The following is a 23329-nucleotide window of genomic DNA, read 5'->3' on the forward strand; positions in this document are numbered from 1 at the left end:
TCCTTCACCATAAGCGTCGCCTAGTGACCCACGCGGGTTTACCGTATCGAGGACCTCGCTTTAAGCGGGAAAGACGCGGATCGGGGGGCGGGGGTTTAGGCGGCGCAACATCTCGCGTTTCCTCCTGGAAATGCAGACCTCTAGTGTTACGTTTGCTGCCCTTCATTCTGAGGATCGTTCATTCTTGTCCGGTTAACTCCGCCCACAGTTTTCGAGATATCGACTCCGTTCAAAGTTTGTTTCGTAGAGCTGCCCTGTGTGATGCGGGCTTGTATACAGATTTTGGAAAAGTTACATAGTTTTCGCACAGTAAGCATTTGAAGTTTCATCTTAACTCCCATAGGAATGAATGGAAAAATGTCCATAAACTTTTGTCAAACTTTCAAACTGCTGTCACACGGTCAGTTTTCGAGCTAGAGACACCAGAACTCAAACGGTCAGACCCGTGAGTCCACGGTCCCACCACGTAAAATTATGGGCCGATAGGCCACCCGCTTCATGACCTTTGACCCCGTTTTCCATTCACGGCCTACACAGCTCCATAGAGTCCAATGTAAACTGCTGTGGGACAGTGCTCTATTAACATCCCACTACCGACAGCTTAGCAGTAAACTCTTTCACCATAAGCGTCGCCTAGTGACCCACGCGGGTTTACCGTATCGAGGACCTCGCTTTAAGCGGGAAAGACGCGGATCGGGGGACGGGGGTTTCGGCGGCGCAACATCTCGCGTTTCCTCCTGGAAATGCAGACCTCTAGTGTTACGTTTGCTGCCCTTCATTCTGAGGATCGTTCGTTCTTGTCCGGTTAACTCCACCCACAGTTTTCGAGATATCGACTCCGTTCAAAGTTTCATTCGTAGAGCTTCCCTGTGGGATGCGGGCTTGTATACAGCTTTTGGAAAAGTTGCATAGTTTTAGCACAGTAAGCATTTGAAGTTTCATCTTTTGTCCCATAGGAATGAATGGAAATATGTCCATAAACTTTTGTCAAACTTTCAAACTGCTGTCACACGCTCAGTTTTCGAGCTAGAGACACCAGAATTCAAACGGGCAGACCCGAGAGTCCAAGGTCCCACCACGTGAAATTATAGGCCGATACCCCGCCCGCTTCATGACCTTTGACCCCGTTTTCCATTCACGGCCTACAGAGCTCCATAGAGTCCAATGTAAACTGCTGTGGGAGAGTGCTCTCTTAACATCCCACTACCGACAGCTTAGCAGTAAACTCCTTCACCATAAGCGTCGCCTACTGACCCACGCGGGTTTACCGTATCGAGGACCTCGCTTTAAGCGGGAAAGACGCGGATCGGGGGGCAGGGGTTTAGGCGGCGCAACATCTCGCGTTTCCTCCTGGTGTTACGTTTGCTGCCCTTCATTCTGAGGATCGTTCATTCTTGTCCGGTTAACTCCGCCCACAGTTTTCGAGATATCGACTCCGTTCAAAGTTTCATTCGTAGAGCTTCCCTGTGGGATGCGGGCTTGTATACAGCTTTTGGAAAATTTGCATAGTTTTCGCACAGTAAGCATTTGAAGTTTCATCTTTTCTCCCATAGGAATGAATGGAAAAATGTCCATAAACTTTTGTCAAACTTTCAAACTGCTGTCACACGCTCAGTTTTCGAGCTAGAGACACCAGAACTCAAACGGGCAGACCCGAGAGTCCAAGGTCCCACCACGTGAAATTATGGGCCGATAGCCCACCCGCTTCATGACCTTTGACCCCGTTTTCCATTCACGGCCTACACAGCTCCACATAGTCCAATGTAAACTGCTGTGGGACAGTGCTCTCTTAACATCCCACTACCAACAGCTTAGCAGTAAACTCCTTCACCATAAGCGTCGCCTAGTGACCCACGCGGGTTTACCGTGTCGAGGACCTCGCTTTAAGCGGGAAAGACGCGGATCGGGGGACGGGGGTTTCGGCGGCGCAACATCTCGCGTTTCCTCCTGGAAATGCAGACCTCTAGTTATGTTGCGCCTGCTGCTTTAAGCAGCAGCGCGCAATATATTGTTCTTCTTAAGTCATATTATTATTATTTTTATTCTTATTATTCCGCGTTTCCTTGTCCGCCTAACTAGTCCCGCAGCTTTCGAGCTAACGACTCCGATCCACCTGGAAATCGTGCGTCCTATAGCGACGATGTGGGCTTGTATACAGCTTTCCGATACCCGCACTCGTTCGTCCGCTACACTCGTTTATCGCTCCGTTTTTCCCCAGTCATTTCTATGGAATTAATTTTCAAAGTGCTCTAACTCGGTCATTTTTCAAGCTACGGACACGGGATTTCAGACGGTCGGACCCGGGCGTACCGGCTCCCATCACTTCCGTTTTCAGATTTTTTGCACTCATCCTTCCCTTTCTATTCCTCCTTCAAAATCCCTCCATTCATTTCAATGGGAGGCTCTTAGAGTGGGGGTGATGTCATCCACTGTAGTTTCAGTGGCAAAAAGCCGTTTTTTCACTTTTCAGCCGAACAAATCGCCATAACTTCCTCATACTTTCACCTAGAAACTTCATTTAAATTTTAAATGGTAGAGAAACTTGTCCTTTCTAAGACCTCTAAATTTGAACATTATTGAAAATACGGTTTTTGAGTTATGAATTTTTGTTCGGCACTAGGGAGGGTTTCGGCTCCCATAGGGTTCAATGTATTTTTGGAGCAGCTCAGAGTGCGGTTTCTAAAATTTTCTCCTGTTTTTAACTCGTCATAACATGCTCAATTCTCACTTAATCTGCAAATTTTTTATACCATATCGATCCCCAGACTCTCCTTGTCGCAACGGTATATACGGTTAAGTGATGTGAGGAAAACTTTCCGAGCTATAAGCATTTGTTCGGAGGGTGGGTACGCTCCCATAGGAACCCATTGAAATTATTTTTTTTCTTTTTCAATTTTCTGCCGAACATTTCACCATAACTTCCTTATACTTTCACCTACAGACTTCATTTAAATTTTAAATGGTAGAGAAATTTCCCCTTTCTCAAACTTGTAAGTTTCAGACCGTTTGAGAATACCGTTCTTGAGTTATGAATTTTTGTTTGACACTTGGGAGGGTTTTCCTCCCATAGAGCTCAATGTATTTTAAGAGCGGGTCGGCACGCAGATTTTCAAAACTTTGCCTGTTTTTAACTCGTAATTACACCATCAAATCTCGCTCAAAGTGCAAAAATTTTTACACCATCTCGAGCACAAGACTCTCCTTGTCGCTACGGTATGCTTCGTTCAATTTTGGTTGGGAAAAGTTTTCGAGCTACGGGTGATTTTTTGGAGGGTGCTCCCCGGTCGAAATTCATTGAATCATGAGTCTGTCAGTTGTATTCTGTGAGCATGCGTGTGAGAGAGACAGAGGGGGGAGGGGGAGGGGCAGAGGCAGAGACTGAGGGGAAGAGCTGTGAGGGCCACAGAAATACACAGGCAGTCTGTAACACTTTAAAGGTCATTTTTAAGGGGGACGTCTTAATTATCCAGGGTTTCTTAAGGTGGAATTTTTAAAGAATACCTCATTCACAATATACTGGCTGTCTTTTCGACATTTTAAGCTTTATTTAAAGTGGTCATTTTTAAAGGTGGACGTGTCAATACAACTGTGGGTTTCTTAAGGTGGAATTTTTATTAAGGTGGTATTTAAAATGTATTGGCCATCTTTTTTTACTTTTGGCCTGTGATGTGGACATTTCAATACAATTCTGGGTTTCTTAAGGTGGAATTGTTTTTAAAGGTGGAATTCAAAATTTATCGTTTTCTATTCACGCCCTACTGAGCTCCATAGAGTCCAATGTAAACTGCTGTGGGAGAGTGCTCTCTTAACATCCCACTACCAACAGCTTAGCAGTAAACTCCTTCACCATAAGCGTCGCCTAGTGACCCACGCGGGTTTACCGTATCGAGGACCTCGCTTTAAGCGGGAAAGACGCGGATCGGGGGACGGGGGTTTAGGCGGCGCAACATCTCGTGTTACGTTTGCTGCCCTTCATTCTGAGGATCGTTCATTCTTGTCCGGTTAACTCCGCCCACAGTTTTCGAGATATCGACTCCGTTCAAAGTTTCATTCGTAGAGCTTCCCTGTGGGATGCGGGCTTGTATACAGCTTTTGGAAAAGTTGCATAGTTTTTGCACAGTAAGCATTTGAAGTTTCATATTTTCTCCCATAGGAATGAATGGAAAAATGTCCATAAACTTTTCTCAAACTTTCAAACTGCTGTCACACGGTCAGTTTTCGAGCTAGAGACACCAGAACTCAAACGGGCAGACCCGAGGGTCCACGGTCCCACCACGTAAAATTATGGGCCGATAGCCCACCCGCTTCATGACCTTTGACCCCGTTTTCCATTCACGGCCTACAGAGCTCCATAGAGTCCAATGTAAACTGCTGTGGGACAGTGCTCTATTAACATCCCACTACCGACAGCTTAGCAGTAAACTCCTTCACCATAAGCGTCGCCTAGTGACCCACGCGGGTTTACCGTATCGAGGACCTCGCTTTAAGCGGGAAAGACGCGGATCGGGGGGCGGGGGTTTAGGCGGCGCAACATCTCGCGTTTCCTCCTGGAAATGCAGACCTCTAGTGTTACGTTTGCTGCCCTTCATTCTGAGGATCGTTCATTCTTGTCCGGTTAACTCCGCCCACAGTTTTCGAGATATCGACTCCGTTCAAAGTTTGTTTCGTAGAGCTGCCCTGTGTGATGCGGGCTTGTATACAGATTTTGGAAAAGTTACATAGTTTTCGCACAGTAAGCATTTGAAGTTTCATCTTAACTCCCATAGGAATGAATGGAAAAATGTCCATAAACTTTTGTCAAACTTTCAAACTGCTGTCACACGGTCAGTTTTCGAGCTAGAGACACCAGAACTCAAACGGTCAGACCCGTGAGTCCACGGTCCCACCACGTAAAATTATGGGCCGATAGGCCACCCGCTTCATGACCTTTGACCCCGTTTTCCATTCACGGCCTACACAGCTCCATAGAGTCCAATGTAAACTGCTGTGGGACAGTGCTCTATTAACATCCCACTACCGACAGCTTAGCAGTAAACTCTTTCACCATAAGCGTCGCCTAGTGACCCACGCGGGTTTACCGTATCGAGGACCTCGCTTTAAGCGGGAAAGACGCGGATCGGGGGACGGGGGTTTCGGCGGCGCAACATCTCGCGTTTCCTCCTGGAAATGCAGACCTCTAGTGTTACGTTTGCTGCCCTTCATTCTGAGGATCGTTCGTTCTTGTCCGGTTAACTCCACCCACAGTTTTCGAGATATCGACTCCGTTCAAAGTTTCATTCGTAGAGCTTCCCTGTGGGATGCGGGCTTGTATACAGCTTTTGGAAAAGTTGCATAGTTTTAGCACAGTAAGCATTTGAAGTTTCATCTTTTGTCCCATAGGAATGAATGGAAATATGTCCATAAACTTTTGTCAAACTTTCAAACTGCTGTCACACGCTCAGTTTTCGAGCTAGAGACACCAGAATTCAAACGGGCAGACCCGAGAGTCCAAGGTCCCACCACGTGAAATTATAGGCCGATACCCCGCCCGCTTCATGACCTTTGACCCCGTTTTCCATTCACGGCCTACAGAGCTCCATAGAGTCCAATGTAAACTGCTGTGGGAGAGTGCTCTCTTAACATCCCACTACCGACAGCTTAGCAGTAAACTCCTTCACCATAAGCGTCGCCTACTGACCCACGCGGGTTTACCGTATCGAGGACCTCGCTTTAAGCGGGAAAGACGCGGATCGGGGGGCAGGGGTTTAGGCGGCGCAACATCTCGCGTTTCCTCCTGGTGTTACGTTTGCTGCCCTTCATTCTGAGGATCGTTCATTCTTGTCCGGTTAACTCCGCCCACAGTTTTCGAGATATCGACTCCGTTCAAAGTTTCATTCGTAGAGCTTCCCTGTGGGATGCGGGCTTGTATACAGCTTTTGGAAAATTTGCATAGTTTTCGCACAGTAAGCATTTGAAGTTTCATCTTTTCTCCCATAGGAATGAATGGAAAAATGTCCATAAACTTTTGTCAAACTTTCAAACTGCTGTCACACGCTCAGTTTTCGAGCTAGAGACACCAGAACTCAAACGGGCAGACCCGAGAGTCCAAGGTCCCACCACGTGAAATTATGGGCCGATAGCCCACCCGCTTCATGACCTTTGACCCCGTTTTCCATTCACGGCCTACACAGCTCCACATAGTCCAATGTAAACTGCTGTGGGACAGTGCTCTCTTAACATCCCACTACCAACAGCTTAGCAGTAAACTCCTTCACCATAAGCGTCGCCTAGTGACCCACGCGGGTTTACCGTGTCGAGGACCTCGCTTTAAGCGGGAAAGACGCGGATCGGGGGACGGGGGTTTCGGCGGCGCAACATCTCGCGTTTCCTCCTGGAAATGCAGACCTCTAGTTATGTTGCGCCTGCTGCTTTAAGCAGCAGCGCGCAATATATTGTTCTTCTTAAGTCATATTATTATTATTTTTATTCTTATTATTCCGCGTTTCCTTGTCCGCCTAACTAGTCCCGCAGCTTTCGAGCTAACGACTCCGATCCACCTGGAAATCGTGCGTCCTATAGCGACGATGTGGGCTTGTATACAGCTTTCCGATACCCGCACTCGTTCGTCCGCTACACTCGTTTATCGCTCCGTTTTTCCCCAGTCATTTCTATGGAATTAATTTTCAAAGTGCTCTAACTCGGTCATTTTTCAAGCTACGGACACGGGATTTCAGACGGTCGGACCCGGGCGTACCGGCTCCCATCACTTCCGTTTTCAGATTTTTTGCACTCATCCTTCCCTTTCTATTCCTCCTTCAAAATCCCTCCATTCATTTCAATGGGAGGCTCTTAGAGTGGGGGTGATGTCATCCACTGTAGTTTCAGTGGCAAAAAGCCGTTTTTTCACTTTTCAGCCGAACAAATCGCCATAACTTCCTCATACTTTCACCTAGAAACTTCATTTAAATTTTAAATGGTAGAGAAACTTGTCCTTTCTAAGACCTCTAAATTTGAACATTATTGAAAATACGGTTTTTGAGTTATGAATTTTTGTTCGGCACTAGGGAGGGTTTCGGCTCCCATAGGGTTCAATGTATTTTTGGAGCAGCTCAGAGTGCGGTTTCTAAAATTTTCTCCTGTTTTTAACTCGTCATAACATGCTCAATTCTCACTTAATCTGCAAATTTTTTATACCATATCGATCCCCAGACTCTCCTTGTCGCAACGGTATATACGGTTAAGTGATGTGGGGAAAACTTTCCGAGCTATAAGCATTTGTTCGGAGGGTGGGTACGCTCCCATAGGAACCCATTGAAATTTTTTTTTTCTTTTTCAATTTTCTGCCGAACATTTCACCATAACTTCCTTATACTTTCACCTACAGACTTCATTTAAACTTTAAATGCTAGAGAAATTTCCCCTTTCTCACACTTGTAAGTTTCAGACCGTTTGAGAATACCGTTCTTGAGTTATGAATTTTTGTTTGACACATGGGAGGGTTTTCCTCCCATAGAGCTCAATGTATTTTAAGAGCGGGTCTGCACGCAAATTTTCAAAACTTTGCCTGTTTTTAACTCGTAATTACACCATCAAATCTCGCTCAAAGTGCAAAAATTTTTACACCATCTCGAGCACCAGACTCTCCTTGTCGCTACGGTATGCTTCGTTCAATTTTGGTTGGGAAAAGTTTTCGAGCTACGGGTGATTTTTTGGAGGGTGCTCCCCGGTCGAAATTCATTGAATCGTGAGTTTGTCAGTTGTATTCTGTGAGCGTGCGTGTGAGAGAGACACAGAGGGGGGAGGGGGAGGGGCAGAGGCAGACACTGACGGGGAGAGCTGTGAGGGCCACAGAAATACACAGGCAGTCTGTAACACTTTAAAGGTCATTTTTAAGGGGGACGTCTTAATTATCCAGGGTTTCTTAAGGTGGAATTTTTAAAAAAGACCTCATTCACAATATACTGGCTGTCTTTTCAACATTTTAAGACGCGGATCGGGGGACGGGGGTTTAGGCGGCGCAACATCTCGCGTTTCCTCCTGGAAATGCAGACCTCTAGTGTTACGTTTGCTGCCCTTCATTCTGAGGATCGTTTGTTCTTGTGTTACGTTTGCTGCCCTTAATTCTGAGGATCGTTCATTCTTGTCCGGTTAACTCCGCCCACAGTTTTCGAGATATCGACTCCGTTCAAAGTTTCATTCGTAGAGCTTCCCTGTGGGATGCGGGCTTGTATACAGCTTTTGGAAAAGTTGCATAGTTTTCGCACAGTAAGCATTTGAAGTTTCATCCTTACTCCCATAGGAATGAATGGAAAAATGTCCATAAACTTTTGTCAAACTTTCAAACTGCTGTCACACGGTCAGTTTTCGAGCTAGAGACACCAGAATTCAAACGGGCAGACCCGAGAGTCCACGGTCCCGCCACGTGAAATTATGGGCCGATAGCCCACCCGCTTCATGACCTTTGACCCCGTTTTCCATTCACGGCCTACAGAGCTCCATAGAGTCCAATGTAAACTGCTGTGGGAGAGTGCTCTCTTAACATCCCACTACCAACAGCTTAGCAGTAAACTCCTTCACCATAAGCGTCGCCTAGTGACCCACGCGGGTTTACCGTATCGAGGACCTCGCTTTAAGCGGGAAAGACGCGGATCGGGGGGCAGGGGTTTCGGCGGCGCAACATCTCGCGTTTCCTCCTGGAAATGCAGACCTCTAGTGTTACGTTTGCTGCCCTTCATTCTGAGGATCGTTCGTTCTTGTCCGGTTAACTCCGCCCACAGTTTTCGAGATATCGACTCCGTTCAAAGTTTCATTCGTAGAGCTTCCCTGTGGGATGCGGGCTTGTATACAGCTTTTGGAAAAGTTGCATAGTTTTAGCACAGTAAGCATTTGAAGTTTCATCTTTTGTCCCATAGGAATGAATGGAAATATGTCCATAAACTTTTGTCAAACTTTCAAACTGCTGTCACACGCTCAGTTTTCGAGCTAGAGACACCAGAATTCAAACGGGCAGACCCGAGAGTCCAAGGTCCCACCACGTGAAATTATAGGCCGATACCCCGCCCGCTTCATGACCTTTGACCCCGTTTTCCATTCACGGCCTACAGAGCTCCATAGAGTCCAATGTAAACTGCTGTGGGAGAGTGCTCTCTTAACATCCCACTACCGACAGCTTAGCAGTAAACTCCTTCACCATAAGCGTCGCCTACTGACCCACGCAGGTTTACCGTATCGAGGACCTCGCTTTAAGCGGGAAAGACGCGGATCGGGGGGCAGGGGTTTAGGCGGCGCAACATCTCGCGTTTCCTCCTGGTGTTACGTTTGCTGCCCTTCATTCTGAGGATCGTTCATTTTTGTCCGGTTAACTCCGCCCACAGTTTTCGAGATATCGACTCCGTTCAAAGTTTCATTCGTAGAGCTTCCCTGTGGGATGCGGGCTTGTATACAGCTTTTGGAAAATTTGCATAGTTTTCGCACAGTAAGCATTTGAAGTTTCATCTTTTCTCCCATAGGAATGAATGGAAAAATGTCCATAAACTTTTGTCAAACTTTCAAACTGCTGTCACACGCTCAGTTTTCGAGCTAGAGACACCAGAACTCAAACGGGCAGACCCGAGAGTCCAAGGTCCCACCACGTGAAATTATGGGCCGATAGCCCACCCGCTTCATGACCTTTGACCCCGTTTTCCATTCACGGCCTACACAGCTCCACATAGTCCAATGTAAACTGCTGTGGGACAGTGCTCTCTTAACATCCCACTACCAACAGCTTAGCAGTAAACTCCTTCACCATAAGCGTCGCCTAGTGACCCACGCGGGTTTACCGTGTCGAGGACCTCGCTTTAAGCGGGAAAGACGCGGATCGGGGGGCAGGGGTTTAGGCGGCGCAACATCTCGCGTTTCCTCCTGGAAATGCAGACCTCTAGTGTTACGTTTGCTGCCCTTCATTCTGAGGATCGTTCATTCTTGTCCGGTTAACTCCGCCCACAGTTTTCGAGATATTGACTCCGTTCAAAGTTTATTTCGTAGAGCTGCCCTGTGGGATGCGGGCTTGTATACAGCTTTTGGAAAAGTTGCATAGTTTTCGCACAGTAACCATTTGAAGTTTCAACTTTTCTCCCATAGGAATGAATGGAAAAATGTCCATAAACTTTTGTCAAACTTTCAAAGTGCTGTCACACGGTCAATTTTCGAGCTAGAGACACCAGAACTCAAACGGGCAGACCCGAGGGTCCACGGTCCCACCACGTAAAACTATGGGCCGATAGCCCACCCGCTTCATGACCTTTGACCCCTTTTCCATTCACGGCCTACAGAGCTCCATAGAGTCCAATGTAAACTGCTGTGGGACAGTGCTCTATTAACATCCCACTACCAACAGCTTAGCAGTAAACTCCGTCACCATAAGCGTCGCCTAGTGACCCACGCGGGTTTACCGTATCGAGCACCTCGCTTTAAGCGGGAAAGACGCGGATCGGGGGGCGGGGGTTTAGGCGGCGCAACATCTCGCGTTTCCTCCTGGAAATGCAGACCTCTAGTTATGTTGCGCCTGCTGCTTTAAGCAGCGGCGCAATATATTGTTATCCGTAAGTCATATTATTATTATGTTGCGCCTGCTGCTTTAAGCAGCAGCGCGCAATATATTGTTATCCGAAAGTCATATTATTATTTTTATGTTGCGCAAGCTGCTTAAGCAGCGCGCAATATATTGTTATCCGTAAGTCATATTATTATTATTTTTATTTTTATTATTCCACGTTTCCTTGTCCGCTTAACTAGTCCCGCAGCTTTTGAGCTATCGACTCCGTTCCACCTGGAAATCGTGCGTCCTATAGCGACGATGTGGGCTTGTATACAGCTTTCCGATACCCGCACTCGTTCGTCCGCTACACTCGTTTTTCGCTCTGTTTTTCCCCAGTCATTTCTTTGGAATTAATTTTCAAAGTGCTCTAACTCGGTCATTTTTCAAGCTACGGACACGGGATTTCAGACGGTCGGACCCGGGCGTACCGGCTCCCATCACTTCCGTTTTCGGAATTTTTGCACTCATCCTTCCCTTTCTATCACTCCTTCAAAATCCCTCCATTCATTTCAATGGGAGGCTCTTAGAGTGGGTGACATCATACACTGTAGATTCCTTCTCAAAAAACGGGTTTTTCACTTTTCAGCCGAACAAATTGCCATAACTTCCTCATACTTTCACCTAGAAACTTCATTTAAATTTTAAATGGTAGAGAAACTTGTCCTTTCTAAGACCTCTAAATTTGAACATTATTGAAAATACGGTTTTTGAGTTATGAATTTTTGTTCGGCACTAGGGAGGGTTTCGGCTCCCATAGGGTTCAATGTATTTTTGGAGCAGCTCAGAGTGCGGTTTCTAAAATTTTCTCCTGTTTTTAACTCGTCATAACATGCTCAATTCTCACTTAATCTGCAAATTTTTTATACCATATCGATCCCCAGACTCTCCTTGTCGCAACGGTATATAAGTGATGTGAGGAAAACTTTCCGAGCTATAAGCATTTGTTCAGAGGGTGGGTACGCTCCCATAGGAACCCATTGAAATTATTTTTTTTCTTTTTCAATTTTCTGCCGAACATTTCACCATAACTTCCTTATACTTTCACCTACAGACTTAATTTAAACTTTAAATGGTAGAGAAATTTCCCCTTTCTCACACTTGTAAGTTTCAGACCGTTTGAGAATACCGTTCTTGAGTTATGAATTTTTGTTTGACACTTGGGAGGGTTTTCCTCCCATAGAGCTCAATGTATTTTAAGAGCGGCTCGGCACGCAGATTTTCAAAACTTTGCCTGTTTTTAACTCGTAATTACACCATCAAATCTCGCTCAAAGTGCAAAAATTTTTACACCATCTCGAGCACAAGACTCTCCTTGTCGCTACGGTATGCTTCGTTCAATTTTGGTTGGGAAAAGTTTTCGAGCTACGGGTGATTTTTTGGAGGGTGCTCCCCGGTCGAAATTCATTGAATCATGAGTCTGTCAGTTGTATTCTGTGAGCATGCGTGTGAGAGAGACAGAGGGGGGAGGGGGAGGGGCAGAGGCAGAGACTGAGGGGAAGAGCTGTGAGGGCCACAGAAATACACAGGCAGTCTGTAACACTTTAAAGGTCATTTTTAAGGGGGACGTCTTAATTATCCAGGGTTTCTTAAGGTGGAATTTTTAAAGAATACCTCATTCACAATATACTGGCTGTCTTTTCGACATTTTAAGCTTTATTTAAAGTGGTCATTTTTAAAGGTGGATGTGTCAATACAACTGTGGGTTTCTTAAGGTGGAATTTTTATTAAGGTGGTATTTAAAATGTATTGGCCATCTTTTTTTACTTTTGGCCTGTGATGTGGACATTTCAATACAATTCTGGGTTTCTTAAGGTGGAATTGTTTTTAAAGGTGGAATTCAAAATTTATCGTTTTCTATTCACGCCCTACTGAGCTCCATAGAGTCCAATGTAAACTGCTGTGGGAGAGTGCTCTCTTAACATCCCACTACCAACAGCTTAGCAGTAAACTCCTTCACCATAAGCGTCGCCTAGTGACCCACGCGGGTTTACCGTATCGAGGACCTCGCTTTAAGCGGGAAAGACGCGGATCGGGGGACGGGGGTTTAGGCGGCGCAACATCTCGTGTTACGTTTGCTGCCCTTCATTCTGAGGATCGTTCATTCTTGTCCGGTTAACTCCGCCCACAGTTTTCGAGATATCGACTCCGTTCAAAGTTTCATTCGTAGAGCTTCCCTGTGGGATGCGGGCTTGTATACAGCTTTTGGAAAAGTTGCATAGTTTTTGCACAGTAAGCATTTGAAGTTTCATATTTTCTCCCATAGGAATGAATGGAAAAATGTCCATAAACTTTTCTCAAACTTTCAAACTGCTGTCACACGGTCAGTTTTCGAGCTAGAGACACCAGAACTCAAACGGGCAGACCCGAGGGTCCACGGTCCCACCACGTAAAATTATGGGCCGATAGCCCACCCGCTTCATGACCTTTGACCCCGTTTTCCATTCACGGCCTACAGAGCTCCATAGAGTCCAATGTAAACTGCTGTGGGACAGTGCTCTATTAACATCCCACTACCGACAGCTTAGCAGTAAACTCCTTCACCATAAGCGTCGCCTAGTGACCCACGCGGGTTTACCGTATCGAGGACCTCGCTTTAAGCGGGAAAGACGCGGATCGGGGGGCGGGGGTTTAGGCGGCGCAACATCTCGCGTTTCCTCCTGGAAATGCAGACCTCTAGTGTTACGTTTGCTGCCCTTCATTCTGAGGATCGTTCATTCTTGTCCGGTTAACTCCGCCCACAGTTTTCGAGATATCGACTCCGTTCAAAGTTTGTTTCGTAGAGCTGCCCTGTGTGATGCGGGCTTGTATACAGATTTTGGAAAAGTTACATAGTTTTCGCACAGTAAGCATTTGAAGTTTCATCTTAACTCCCATAGGAATGAATGGAAAAATGTCCATAAACTTTTGTCAAACTTTCAAACTGCTGTCACACGGTCAGTTTTCGAGCTAGAGACACCAGAACTCAAACGGTCAGACCCGCGAGTCCACGGTCCCACCACGTAAAATTATGGGCCGATAGGCCACCCGCTTCATGACCTTTGACCCCGTTTTCCATTCACGGCCTACACAGCTCCATAGAGTCCAATGTAAACTGCTGTGGGACAGTGCTCTATTAACATCCCACTACCGACAGCTTAGCAGTAAACTCTTTCACCATAAGCGTCGCCTAGTGACCCACGCGGGTTTACCGTATCGAGGACCTCGCTTTAAGCGGGAAAGACGCGGATCGGGGGACGGGGGTTTCGGCGGCGCAACATCTCGCGTTTCCTCCTGGAAATGCAGACCTCTAGTGTTACGTTTGCTGCCCTTCATTCTGAGGATCGTTCGTTCTTGTCCGGTTAACTCCACCCACAGTTTTCGAGATATCGACTCCGTTCAAAGTTTCATTCGTAGAGCTTCCCTGTGGGATGCGGGCTTGTATACAGCTTTTGGAAAAGTTGCATAGTTTTAGCACAGTAAGCATTTGAAGTTTCATCTTTTGTCCCATAGGAATGAATGGAAATATGTCCATAAACTTTTGTCAAACTTTCAAACTGCTGTCACACGCTCAGTTTTCGAGCTAGAGACACCAGAATTCAAACGGGCAGACCCGAGAGTCCAAGGTCCCACCACGTGAAATTATAGGCCGATACCCCGCCCGCTTCATGACCTTTGACCCCGTTTTCCATTCACGGCCTACAGAGCTCCATAGAGTCCAATGTAAACTGCTGTGGGAGAGTGCTCTCTTAACATCCCACTACCGACAGCTTAGCAGTAAACTCCTTCACCATAAGCGTCGCCTACTGACCCACGCGGGTTTACCGTATCGAGGACCTCGCTTTAAGCGGGAAAGACGCGGATCGGGGGGCAGGGGTTTAGGCGGCGCAACATCTCGCGTTTCCTCCTGGTGTTACGTTTGCTGCCCTTCATTCTGAGGATCGTTCATTCTTGTCCGGTTAACTCCGCCCACAGTTTTCGAGATATCGACTCCGTTCAAAGTTTCATTCGTAGAGCTTCCCTGTGGGATGCGGGCTTGTATACAGCTTTTGGAAAATTTGCATAGTTTTCGCACAGTAAGCATTTGAAGTTTCATCTTTTCTCCCATAGGAATGAATGGAAAAATGTCCATAAACTTTTGTCAAACATTCAAACTGCTGTCACACGCTCAGTTTTCGAGCTAGAGACACCAGAACTCAAACGGGCAGACCCGAGAGTCCAAGGTCCCACCACGTGAAATTATGGGCCGATAGCCCACCCGCTTCATGACCTTTGACCCCGTTTTCCATTCACGGCCTACACAGCTCCACATAGTCCAATGTAAACTGCTGTGGGACAGTGCTCTCTTAACATCCCACTACCAACAGCTTAGCAGTAAACTCCTTCACCATAAGCGTCGCCTAGTGACCCACGCGGGTTTACCGTGTCGAGGACCTCGCTTTAAGCGGGAAAGACGCGGATCGGGGGACGGGGGTTTCGGCGGCGCAACATCTCGCGTTTCCTCCTGGAAATGCAGACCTCTAGTGTTACGTTTGCTGCCCTTCATTCTGAGGATCGTTCGTTCTTGTCCGGTTAACTCCGCCCACAGTTTTCGAGATATCGACTCCGTTCAAAGTTTCATTCGTAGAGCTTCCCTGTGGGATGCGGGCTTGTATACAGCTTTTGGAAAAGTTGCATAGTTTTAGCACAGTAAGCATTTGAAGTTTCATCTTTTGTCCCTTAGGAATGAATGGAAATATGTCCATAAACTTTTGTCAAACTTTCAAACTGCTGTCACACGCTCAGTTTTCGAGCTAGAGACACCAGAATTCAAACGGGCAGACCCGAGAGTCCAAGGTCCCACCACGTGAAATTATAGGCCGATACCCCGCCCGCTTCATGACCTTTGACCCCGTTTTCCATTCACGGCCTACAGAGCTCCATAGAGTCCAATGTAAACTGCTGTGGGAGAGTGCTCTCTTAACATCCCACTACCGACAGCTTAGCAGTAAACTCCTTCACCATAAGCGTCGCCTACTGACCCACGCAGGTTTACCGTATCGAGGACCTCGCTTTAAGCGGGAAAGACGCGGATCGGGGGGCAGGGGTTTAGGCGGCGCAACATCTCGCGTTTCCTCCTGGTGTTACGTTTGCTGCCCTTCATTCTGAGGATCGTTCATTTTTGTCCGGTTAACTCCGCCCACAGTTTTCGAGATATCGACTCCGTTCAAAGTTTCATTCGTAGAGCTTCCCTGTGGGATGCGGGCTTGTATACAGCTTTTGGAAAATTTGCATAGTTTTCGCACAGTAAGCATTTGAAGTTTCATCTTTTCTCCCATAGGAATGAATGGAAAAATGTCCATAAACTTTTGTCAAACTTTCAAACTGCTGTCACACGCTCAGTTTTCGAGCTAGAGACACCAGAACTCAAACGGGCAGACCCGAGAGTCCAAGGTCCCACCACGTGAAATTATGGGCCGATAGCCCACCCGCTTCATGACCTTTGACCCCGTTTTCCATTCACGGCCTACACAGCTCCACATAGTCCAATGTAAACTGCTGTGGGACAGTGCTCTCTTAACATCCCACTACCAACAGCTTAGCAGTAAACTCCTTCACCATAAGCGTCGCCTAGTGACCCACGCGGGTTTACCGTGTCGAGGACCTCGCTTTAAGCGGGAAAGACGCGGATCGGGGGGCAGGGGTTTAGGCGGCGCAACATCTCGCGTTTCCTCCTGGAAATGCAGACCTCTAGTGTTACGTTTGCTGCCCTTCATTCTGAGGATCGTTCATTCTTGTCCGGTTAACTCCGCCCACAGTTTTCGAGATATTGACTCCGTTCAAAGTTTATTTCGTAGAGCTGCCCTGTGGGATGCGGGCTTGTATACAGCTTTTGGAAAAGTTGCATAGTTTTCGCACAGTAACCATTTGAAGTTTCAACTTTTCTCCCATAGGAATGAATGGAAAAATGTCCATAAACTTTTGTCAAACTTTCAAAGTGCTGTCACACGGTCAATTTTCGAGCTAGAGACACCAGAACTCAAACGGGCAGACCCGAGGGTCCACGGTCCCACCACGTAAAACTATGGGCCGATAGCCCACCCGCTTCATGACCTTTGACCCCTTTTCCATTCACGGCCTACAGAGCTCCATAGAGTCCAATGTAAACTGCTGTGGGACAGTGCTCTATTAACATCCCACTACCAACAGCTTAGCAGTAAACTCCGTCACCATAAGCGTCGCCTAGTGACCCACGCGGGTTTACCGTATCGAGCACCTCGCTTTAAGCGGGAAAGACGCGGATCGGGGGGCGGGGGTTTAGGCGGCGCAACATCTCGCGTTTCCTCCTGGAAATGCAGACCTCTAGTTATGTTGCGCCTGCTGCTTTAAGCAGCGGCGCAATATATTGTTATCCGTAAGTCATATTATTATTATGTTGCGCCTGCTGCTTTAAGCAGCAGCGCGCAATATATTGTTATCCGAAAGTCATATTATTATTTTTATGTTGCGCAAGCTGCTTAAGCAGCGCGCAATATATTGTTATCCGTAAGTCATATTATTATTATTTTTATTTTTATTATTCCACGTTTCCTTGTCCGCTTAACTAGTCCCGCAGCTTTTGAGCTATCGACTCCGTTCCACCTGGAAATCGTGCGTCCTATAGCGACGATGTGGGCTTGTATACAGCTTTCCGATACCCGCACTCGTTCGTCCGCTACACTCGTTTTTCGCTCTGTTTTTCCCCAGTCATTTCTTTGGAATTAATTTTCAAAGTGCTCTAACTCGGTCATTTTTCAAGCTACGGACACGGGATTTCAGACGGTCGGACCCGGGCGTACCGGCTCCCATCACTTCCGTTTTCGGAATTTTTGCACTCATCCTTCCCTTTCTATCACTCCTTCAAAATCCCTCCATTCATTTCAATGGGAGGCTCTTAGAGTGGGTGACATCATACACTGTAGATTCCTTCTCAAAAAACGGGTTTTTCACTTTTCAGCCGAACAAATTGCCATAACTTCCTCATACTTTCACCTAGAAACTTCATTTAAATTTTAAATGGTAGAGAAACTTGTCCTTTCTAAGACCTCTAAATTTGAACATTATTGAAAATACGGTTTTTGAGTTATGAATTTTTGTTCGGCACTAGGGAGGGTTTCGGCTCCCATAGGGTTCAATGTATTTTTGGAGCAGCTCAGAGTGCGGTTTCTAAAATTTTCTCCTGTTTTTAACTCGTCATAACATGCTCAATTCTCACTTAATCTGCAAATTTTTTATACCATATCGATCCCCAGACTCTCCTTGTCGCAACGGTATATAAGTGATGTGAGGAAAACTTTCCGAGCTATAAGCATTTGTTCAGAGGGTGGGTACGCTCCCATAGGAACCCATTGAAATTATTTTTTTTCTTTTTCAATTTTCTGCCGAACATTTCACCATAACTTCCTTATACTTTCACCTACAGACTTAATTTAAACTTTAAATGGTAGAGAAATTTCCCCTTTCTCACACTTGTAAGTTTCAGACCGTTTGAGAATACCGTTCTTGAGTTATGAATTTTTGTTTGACACTTGGGAGGGTTTTCCTCCCATAGAGCTCAATGTATTTTAAGAGCGGCTCGGCACGCAGATTTTCAAAACTTTGCCTGTTTTTAACTCGTAATTACACCATCAAATCTCGCTCAAAGTGCAAAAATTTTTACACCATCTCGAGCACCAGACTCTCCTTGTCGCTACGGTATGCTTCGTTCATTTTTGGACCTGGAAAAGTTTTTGAGATATTTGAGGTTTTTTGGAAGGTGCGCCACCGGTCGAAATTCATTGAATCATGAGTCTGTCAGTTGTATTCTGTGAGCGTGCGTGTGAGAGAGCGAGAGGGGGGAGGGGGAGGGGCAGAGGCAGAGACTGAGGGGAAGAACTGTGAGGGCCACAGAAATACACAGGCAGTCTGTAACACTTTAAAGGTCATTTTTAAGGGGGACATCTTAATTATCCAGGGTTTCTTAAGGTGGAATTTTTTAAGAATACCTCATTCACAATATACTGCCTGTCTTTTCGACATTTTAAGCTTTATTTAAAGTGGTCATTTTTAAAGGTGGACGTGTCAATACAACTGTGGGTTTCTTAAGGTGGAATTTTTATTAAGGTGGTATTTAAAATGTATTGGCCATCTTTTTTTGCTTTTAAGACTCTTTTGGCCTGTGATGTGGACATTTCAATACAATTCTGGGTTTCTTAAGGTGGAATTGTTTTTAAAGGTGGAATTCAAAATGTATCGTTTTCCATTCACGGCCTACACAGCTCCATAGAGTCCAATGTAAACTGCTGTGGGAGAGTGCTCTCTTAACATCCCACTACCGACAGCTTAGCAGTAAACTCCTTCACCATAAGCGTCGCCTAGTGACCCACGCGGGTTTACCGTATCGAGGACCTCGCTTTAAGCGGGAAAGACGCGGATCGGGGGACGGGGGTTTAGGCGGCGCAACATCTCGCGTTTCCTCCTGGAAATGCAGACCTCTAGTGTTACGTTTGCTGCCCTTCATTCTGAGGATCGTTCATTCTTTTCCGGTTAACTCCGCCCACAGTTTTCGAGATATCGACTCCGTTCAAAGTTTCATTCGTAGAGCTGCCCTGTGGGATGCGGGCTTGTATACAGCTTTTGGAAAAGTTACATAGTTTTAGCACAGTAAGCATTTGAAGTCTCAACTTTTCTCCCATAGGAATGAATGAAAAAATGTCCATAAACTTTTGTCAAACTTTCAAACTGCTGTCACACGGTCAGTTTTCGAGCTAGAGACACCAGAATTCAAACGGGCAGACCCGAGAGTCCACGGTCCCGCCACGTGAAATTATAGGCCGATAGCCCACCCGCTTCATGACCTTTGACCCCGTTTTCCATTCACGGCCTACAGAGCTCCATAGAGTCCAATGTAAACTGCTGTGGGAGAGTGCTCTCTTAACATCCCACTACCGACAGCTTAGCAGTAAACTCCTTCACCGTAAGCGTCGCCTAGTGACCCACGCGGGTTTACCGTATCGAGGACCTCGCTTTAAGCGGGAAAGACGCGGATCGGGGGACGGGGGTTTAGGCGGCGCAACATCTCGCGTTTCCTCCTGGAAATGCAGACCTCTAGCTATTATTTTTATTTTTATTATTCCACGTTTCCTTGTCCGCTTAACTAGTCCCGCAGCTTTCGAGCTATCGACTCCGTTCCACCTGGAAATCGTGCGTCCTATACCGACGATGTGGGCTTGTATACAGCTTTCCGATACCTGCACTCGTTCGTCCACTACACTCGTTTTTCGCTCTGTTTTTCCCCAGTCATTTCTATGGAATTAATTTTCAAAGTGCTCTAACTCGGTCATTTTTCAAGCTACGGACACGGGATTTCAGACGGTCGGACCCGGGCGTACCGGCTCCCATCACTTCCGTTTTCGGAATTTTTGCACTCATCCTTCCCTTTCTATCACTCCTTCAAAATCCCTCCATTCATTTCAATGGGAGGCTCTTAGAGTGGGTGACATCATACACTGTAGATTCCTTCTCAGAAAACGGGTTTTTCACTTTTCAGCCGAACAAATTGCCATAACTTCCTCATACTTTCACCTAGAAACTTCATTTAAATTTTAAATGGTAGAGAAACTTGTCCTTTCTAAGACCTCTAAATTTGAACATTATTGAAAATACGGTTTTTGAGTTATGAATTTTTGTTCGGCACTAGGGAGGGTTTCGGCTCCCATAGGGTTCAATGTATTTTTGGAGCAGCTCAGAGTGCGGTTTCTAAAATTTTCTCCTGTTTTTAACTCGTCATAACATGCTCAATTCTCACTTAATCTGCAAATTTTTATACCATATCGATCCCCAGACTCTCCTTGTCGCAACGGTATATACGGTTAAGTGATGTGAGGAAAACTTTCCGAGCTATAAGCATTTGTTCGGAGGGTGGGTACGCTCCCATAGGAACCCATTGAAATTATTTTTTTTCTTTTTCAATTTTCTGCCGAACATTTCACCATAACTTCCTTATACTTTCACCTACAGACTTCATTTAAACTTTAAGTGGTAGAGAAATTTCCCCTTTCTCACACTTGTAACTTTCAGACCGTTTGAGAATACCGTTCTTGAGTTATGAATTTTTGTTTGACACTTGGGAGGGTTTTCCTCCCATAGAGCTCAATGTATTTTAAGAGCGGCTCGGCACGCAGATTTTCAAAACTTTGCCTGTTTTTAACTCGTAATTACACCATCAAATCTCGCTCAAAGTGCAAAAATTTTTACACCATCTCGAGCACCAGACTCTCCTTGTCGCTACGGTATGCTTCGTTCATTTTTGGACCTGGAAAAGTTTTTGAGATATTTGAGGTTTTTTGGAGGAGGCATTTGAATTTTCAACTTTTCTCCCATAGGAATGAATGGAAAAGTGTCCATAAACTTTTGTCAAACTTTTAAACTGCTGTCACACGGTCAGTTTTCGAGCTAGAGACACCAGAACTCAAACGGGCAGACCCGAGGGTCCACGGTCCCACCACGTGAAACTATAGGCCGATAGCCCACCCGCTTCATGACCTTTGACCCCGTTTTCCATTCACGGCCTACACAGCTCCATAGAGTCCAATGTAAACTGCTGTGGAAGAGTGCTCTCTTAACATCCCACTACCAACAGCTTAGCAGTAAACTCCTTCACCATAGGCGTCGCCTAGTGACCCACGAGGGTTTCCGTACCGAGGACCTCACTTTAAGCGGGAAAGACGCGGATCGGGGGACGGGGGTTTAGGCGGCGCAACATCTCGCGTTTCCTCCTGGAAATGCAGACCTCTAGTGTTACGTTTGCTGCCCTTCATTCTGAGGATTGTTCGTTCTTGTCCGGTTAACTCCGCCCACAGTTTTCGAGATATCGACTCCGTTCAAAGTTTGTTTCGTAGAGCTGCCCTGTGGGATGCGGGCTTGTATACAGCTTTTGGAAAAGTTACATAGTTTTCGCACAGGAAGCATTTGAAGTTTCATCTTTACTCCCATAGGAATGAATGGAAAAATGTCCATAAACTTTTGTCAAACTTTAAAACTGCTGTCACACGGTCAGTTTTCGAGCTAGAGACACCAGAACTCAAACGGGCAGACCCGAGGGTCCACGGTCCCAGCACGTGAAACTATGGGCCGATAGCCCACCCGCTTCATGACCTTTGACCCCGTTTTCCATTCACGGCCTACAGAGCTCCATAGAGTCCAATGTAAACTGCTGTGGGAGAGTGCTCTCTTAACATCCCACTACCGACAGCTTAGCAGTAAACTCCTTCACCATAAGCGTCGCCTAGTGACCCACGTGGGTTTACCGTATCGAGGACCTCGCTTTAAGCGGGAAAGACGCGGATCGGGGGGCGGGGTTTAGGCGGCGCAACATCTCGCGTTTCCTCCTGGAAATGCAGACCTCTAGTGTTACGTTTGCTGCCCTTCATTCTGAGGATCGTTCATTCTTGTCCGGTTAACTCCGCCCACAGTTTTCGAGATATCGACTCCGTTCAAAGTTTCATTCGTAGAGCTTCCCTGTGGGATGCGGGCTTGTATACAGCTTTTGGAAAAGTTGCATAGTTTTCGCACAGTAAGCATTTGAAGTTTCGTGTTTTCTCCTATAGGAATGAATGGAAAAATGTCCATAAACTTTTGTCAAACTTTCAAACTGCTGTCACACGGTCAGTTTTCGAGCTAGACACACCAGAATTCAAACGGGCAGACCCGAGAGTCCACGGTCCCGCCACGTGAAATTATGGGCCGATAGCCCACCCGCTTCATGACCTTTGACCCCGTTTTCCACTCACGGCCTACAGAGCTCCATAGAGTCCAATGTAAACTGCTGTGGGAGAGTGCTCTCTTAACATCCCACTACCAACAGCTTAGCAGGTAACTCCTTCACCATAAGCGTCGCCTAGTGACCCACGCGGGTTTACCGTATCGAGGACCTCCCTTTAAGCGGGAAAGACGCGGATCGGGGGACGGGGGTTTAGGCGGCGCAACATCTCGCGTTTCCTCCTGGAAATGCAGACCTCTAGTGTTACGTTTGCTGCCCTTCATTCTGAGGATCGTTCATTCTTGTCTGGTTAACTCCGCCCACAGTTTTCGAGATATCGACTCCGTTCAAAGTTTGTTTCGTACAACTTCCCTGTGGGATGCGGGCTTGTATACAGCTTTTGGAAAAGTTACATAGTTTTAGCACAGTAAGCATTTGAAGTTTCAACTTTACTCCCATAGGAATGAATGGAAAAATGTCCATAAACTTTTGTCAAACTTTCTAACTGCTGTCACACGCTCAGTTTTCGAGCTAGAGACACCAGAATTCAAACGGGCAGACCCGAGAGTCCAAGGTCCCACCACGTGAAATTATAGGCCGATACCCCGCCCGCTTCATGACCTTTGACCCCGTTTTCCATTCACGGCCTACAGAGCTCCATAGAGTCCAATGTAAACTGCTGTGGGAGAGAGCTCTCTTAACATCCCACTACCGACAGCTTAGCAGTAAACTCCTTCACCATAAGCGTCGCCTAGTGACCCACGCGGGTTTACCGTGTCGAGGACCTCGCTTTAAGCGGGAAAGACGCGGATCGGGGGGCAGGGGTTTAGGCGGCGCAACATCTCGCGTTTCCTCCTGGAAATGCAGACCTCTAGTTATTCTTATTATTCCGGATTTCCTTGTCCGCCTAACTAGTCCCGCAGCTTTCGAGCTATCGACTCCGTTCCACCTGGAAATCGTGCGTCCTATAGCGACGATGTGGGCTTGTATACAGCTTTCCGATACCCGCACTCGTTCGTCCGCTACACTCGTTTATC

This window comes from Hoplias malabaricus, chromosome 14 (genome assembly GCF_029633855.1).
Source record: "Hoplias malabaricus isolate fHopMal1 chromosome 14, fHopMal1.hap1, whole genome shotgun sequence".
Lineage (NCBI taxonomy): Eukaryota > Metazoa > Chordata > Actinopteri > Characiformes > Erythrinidae > Hoplias > Hoplias malabaricus.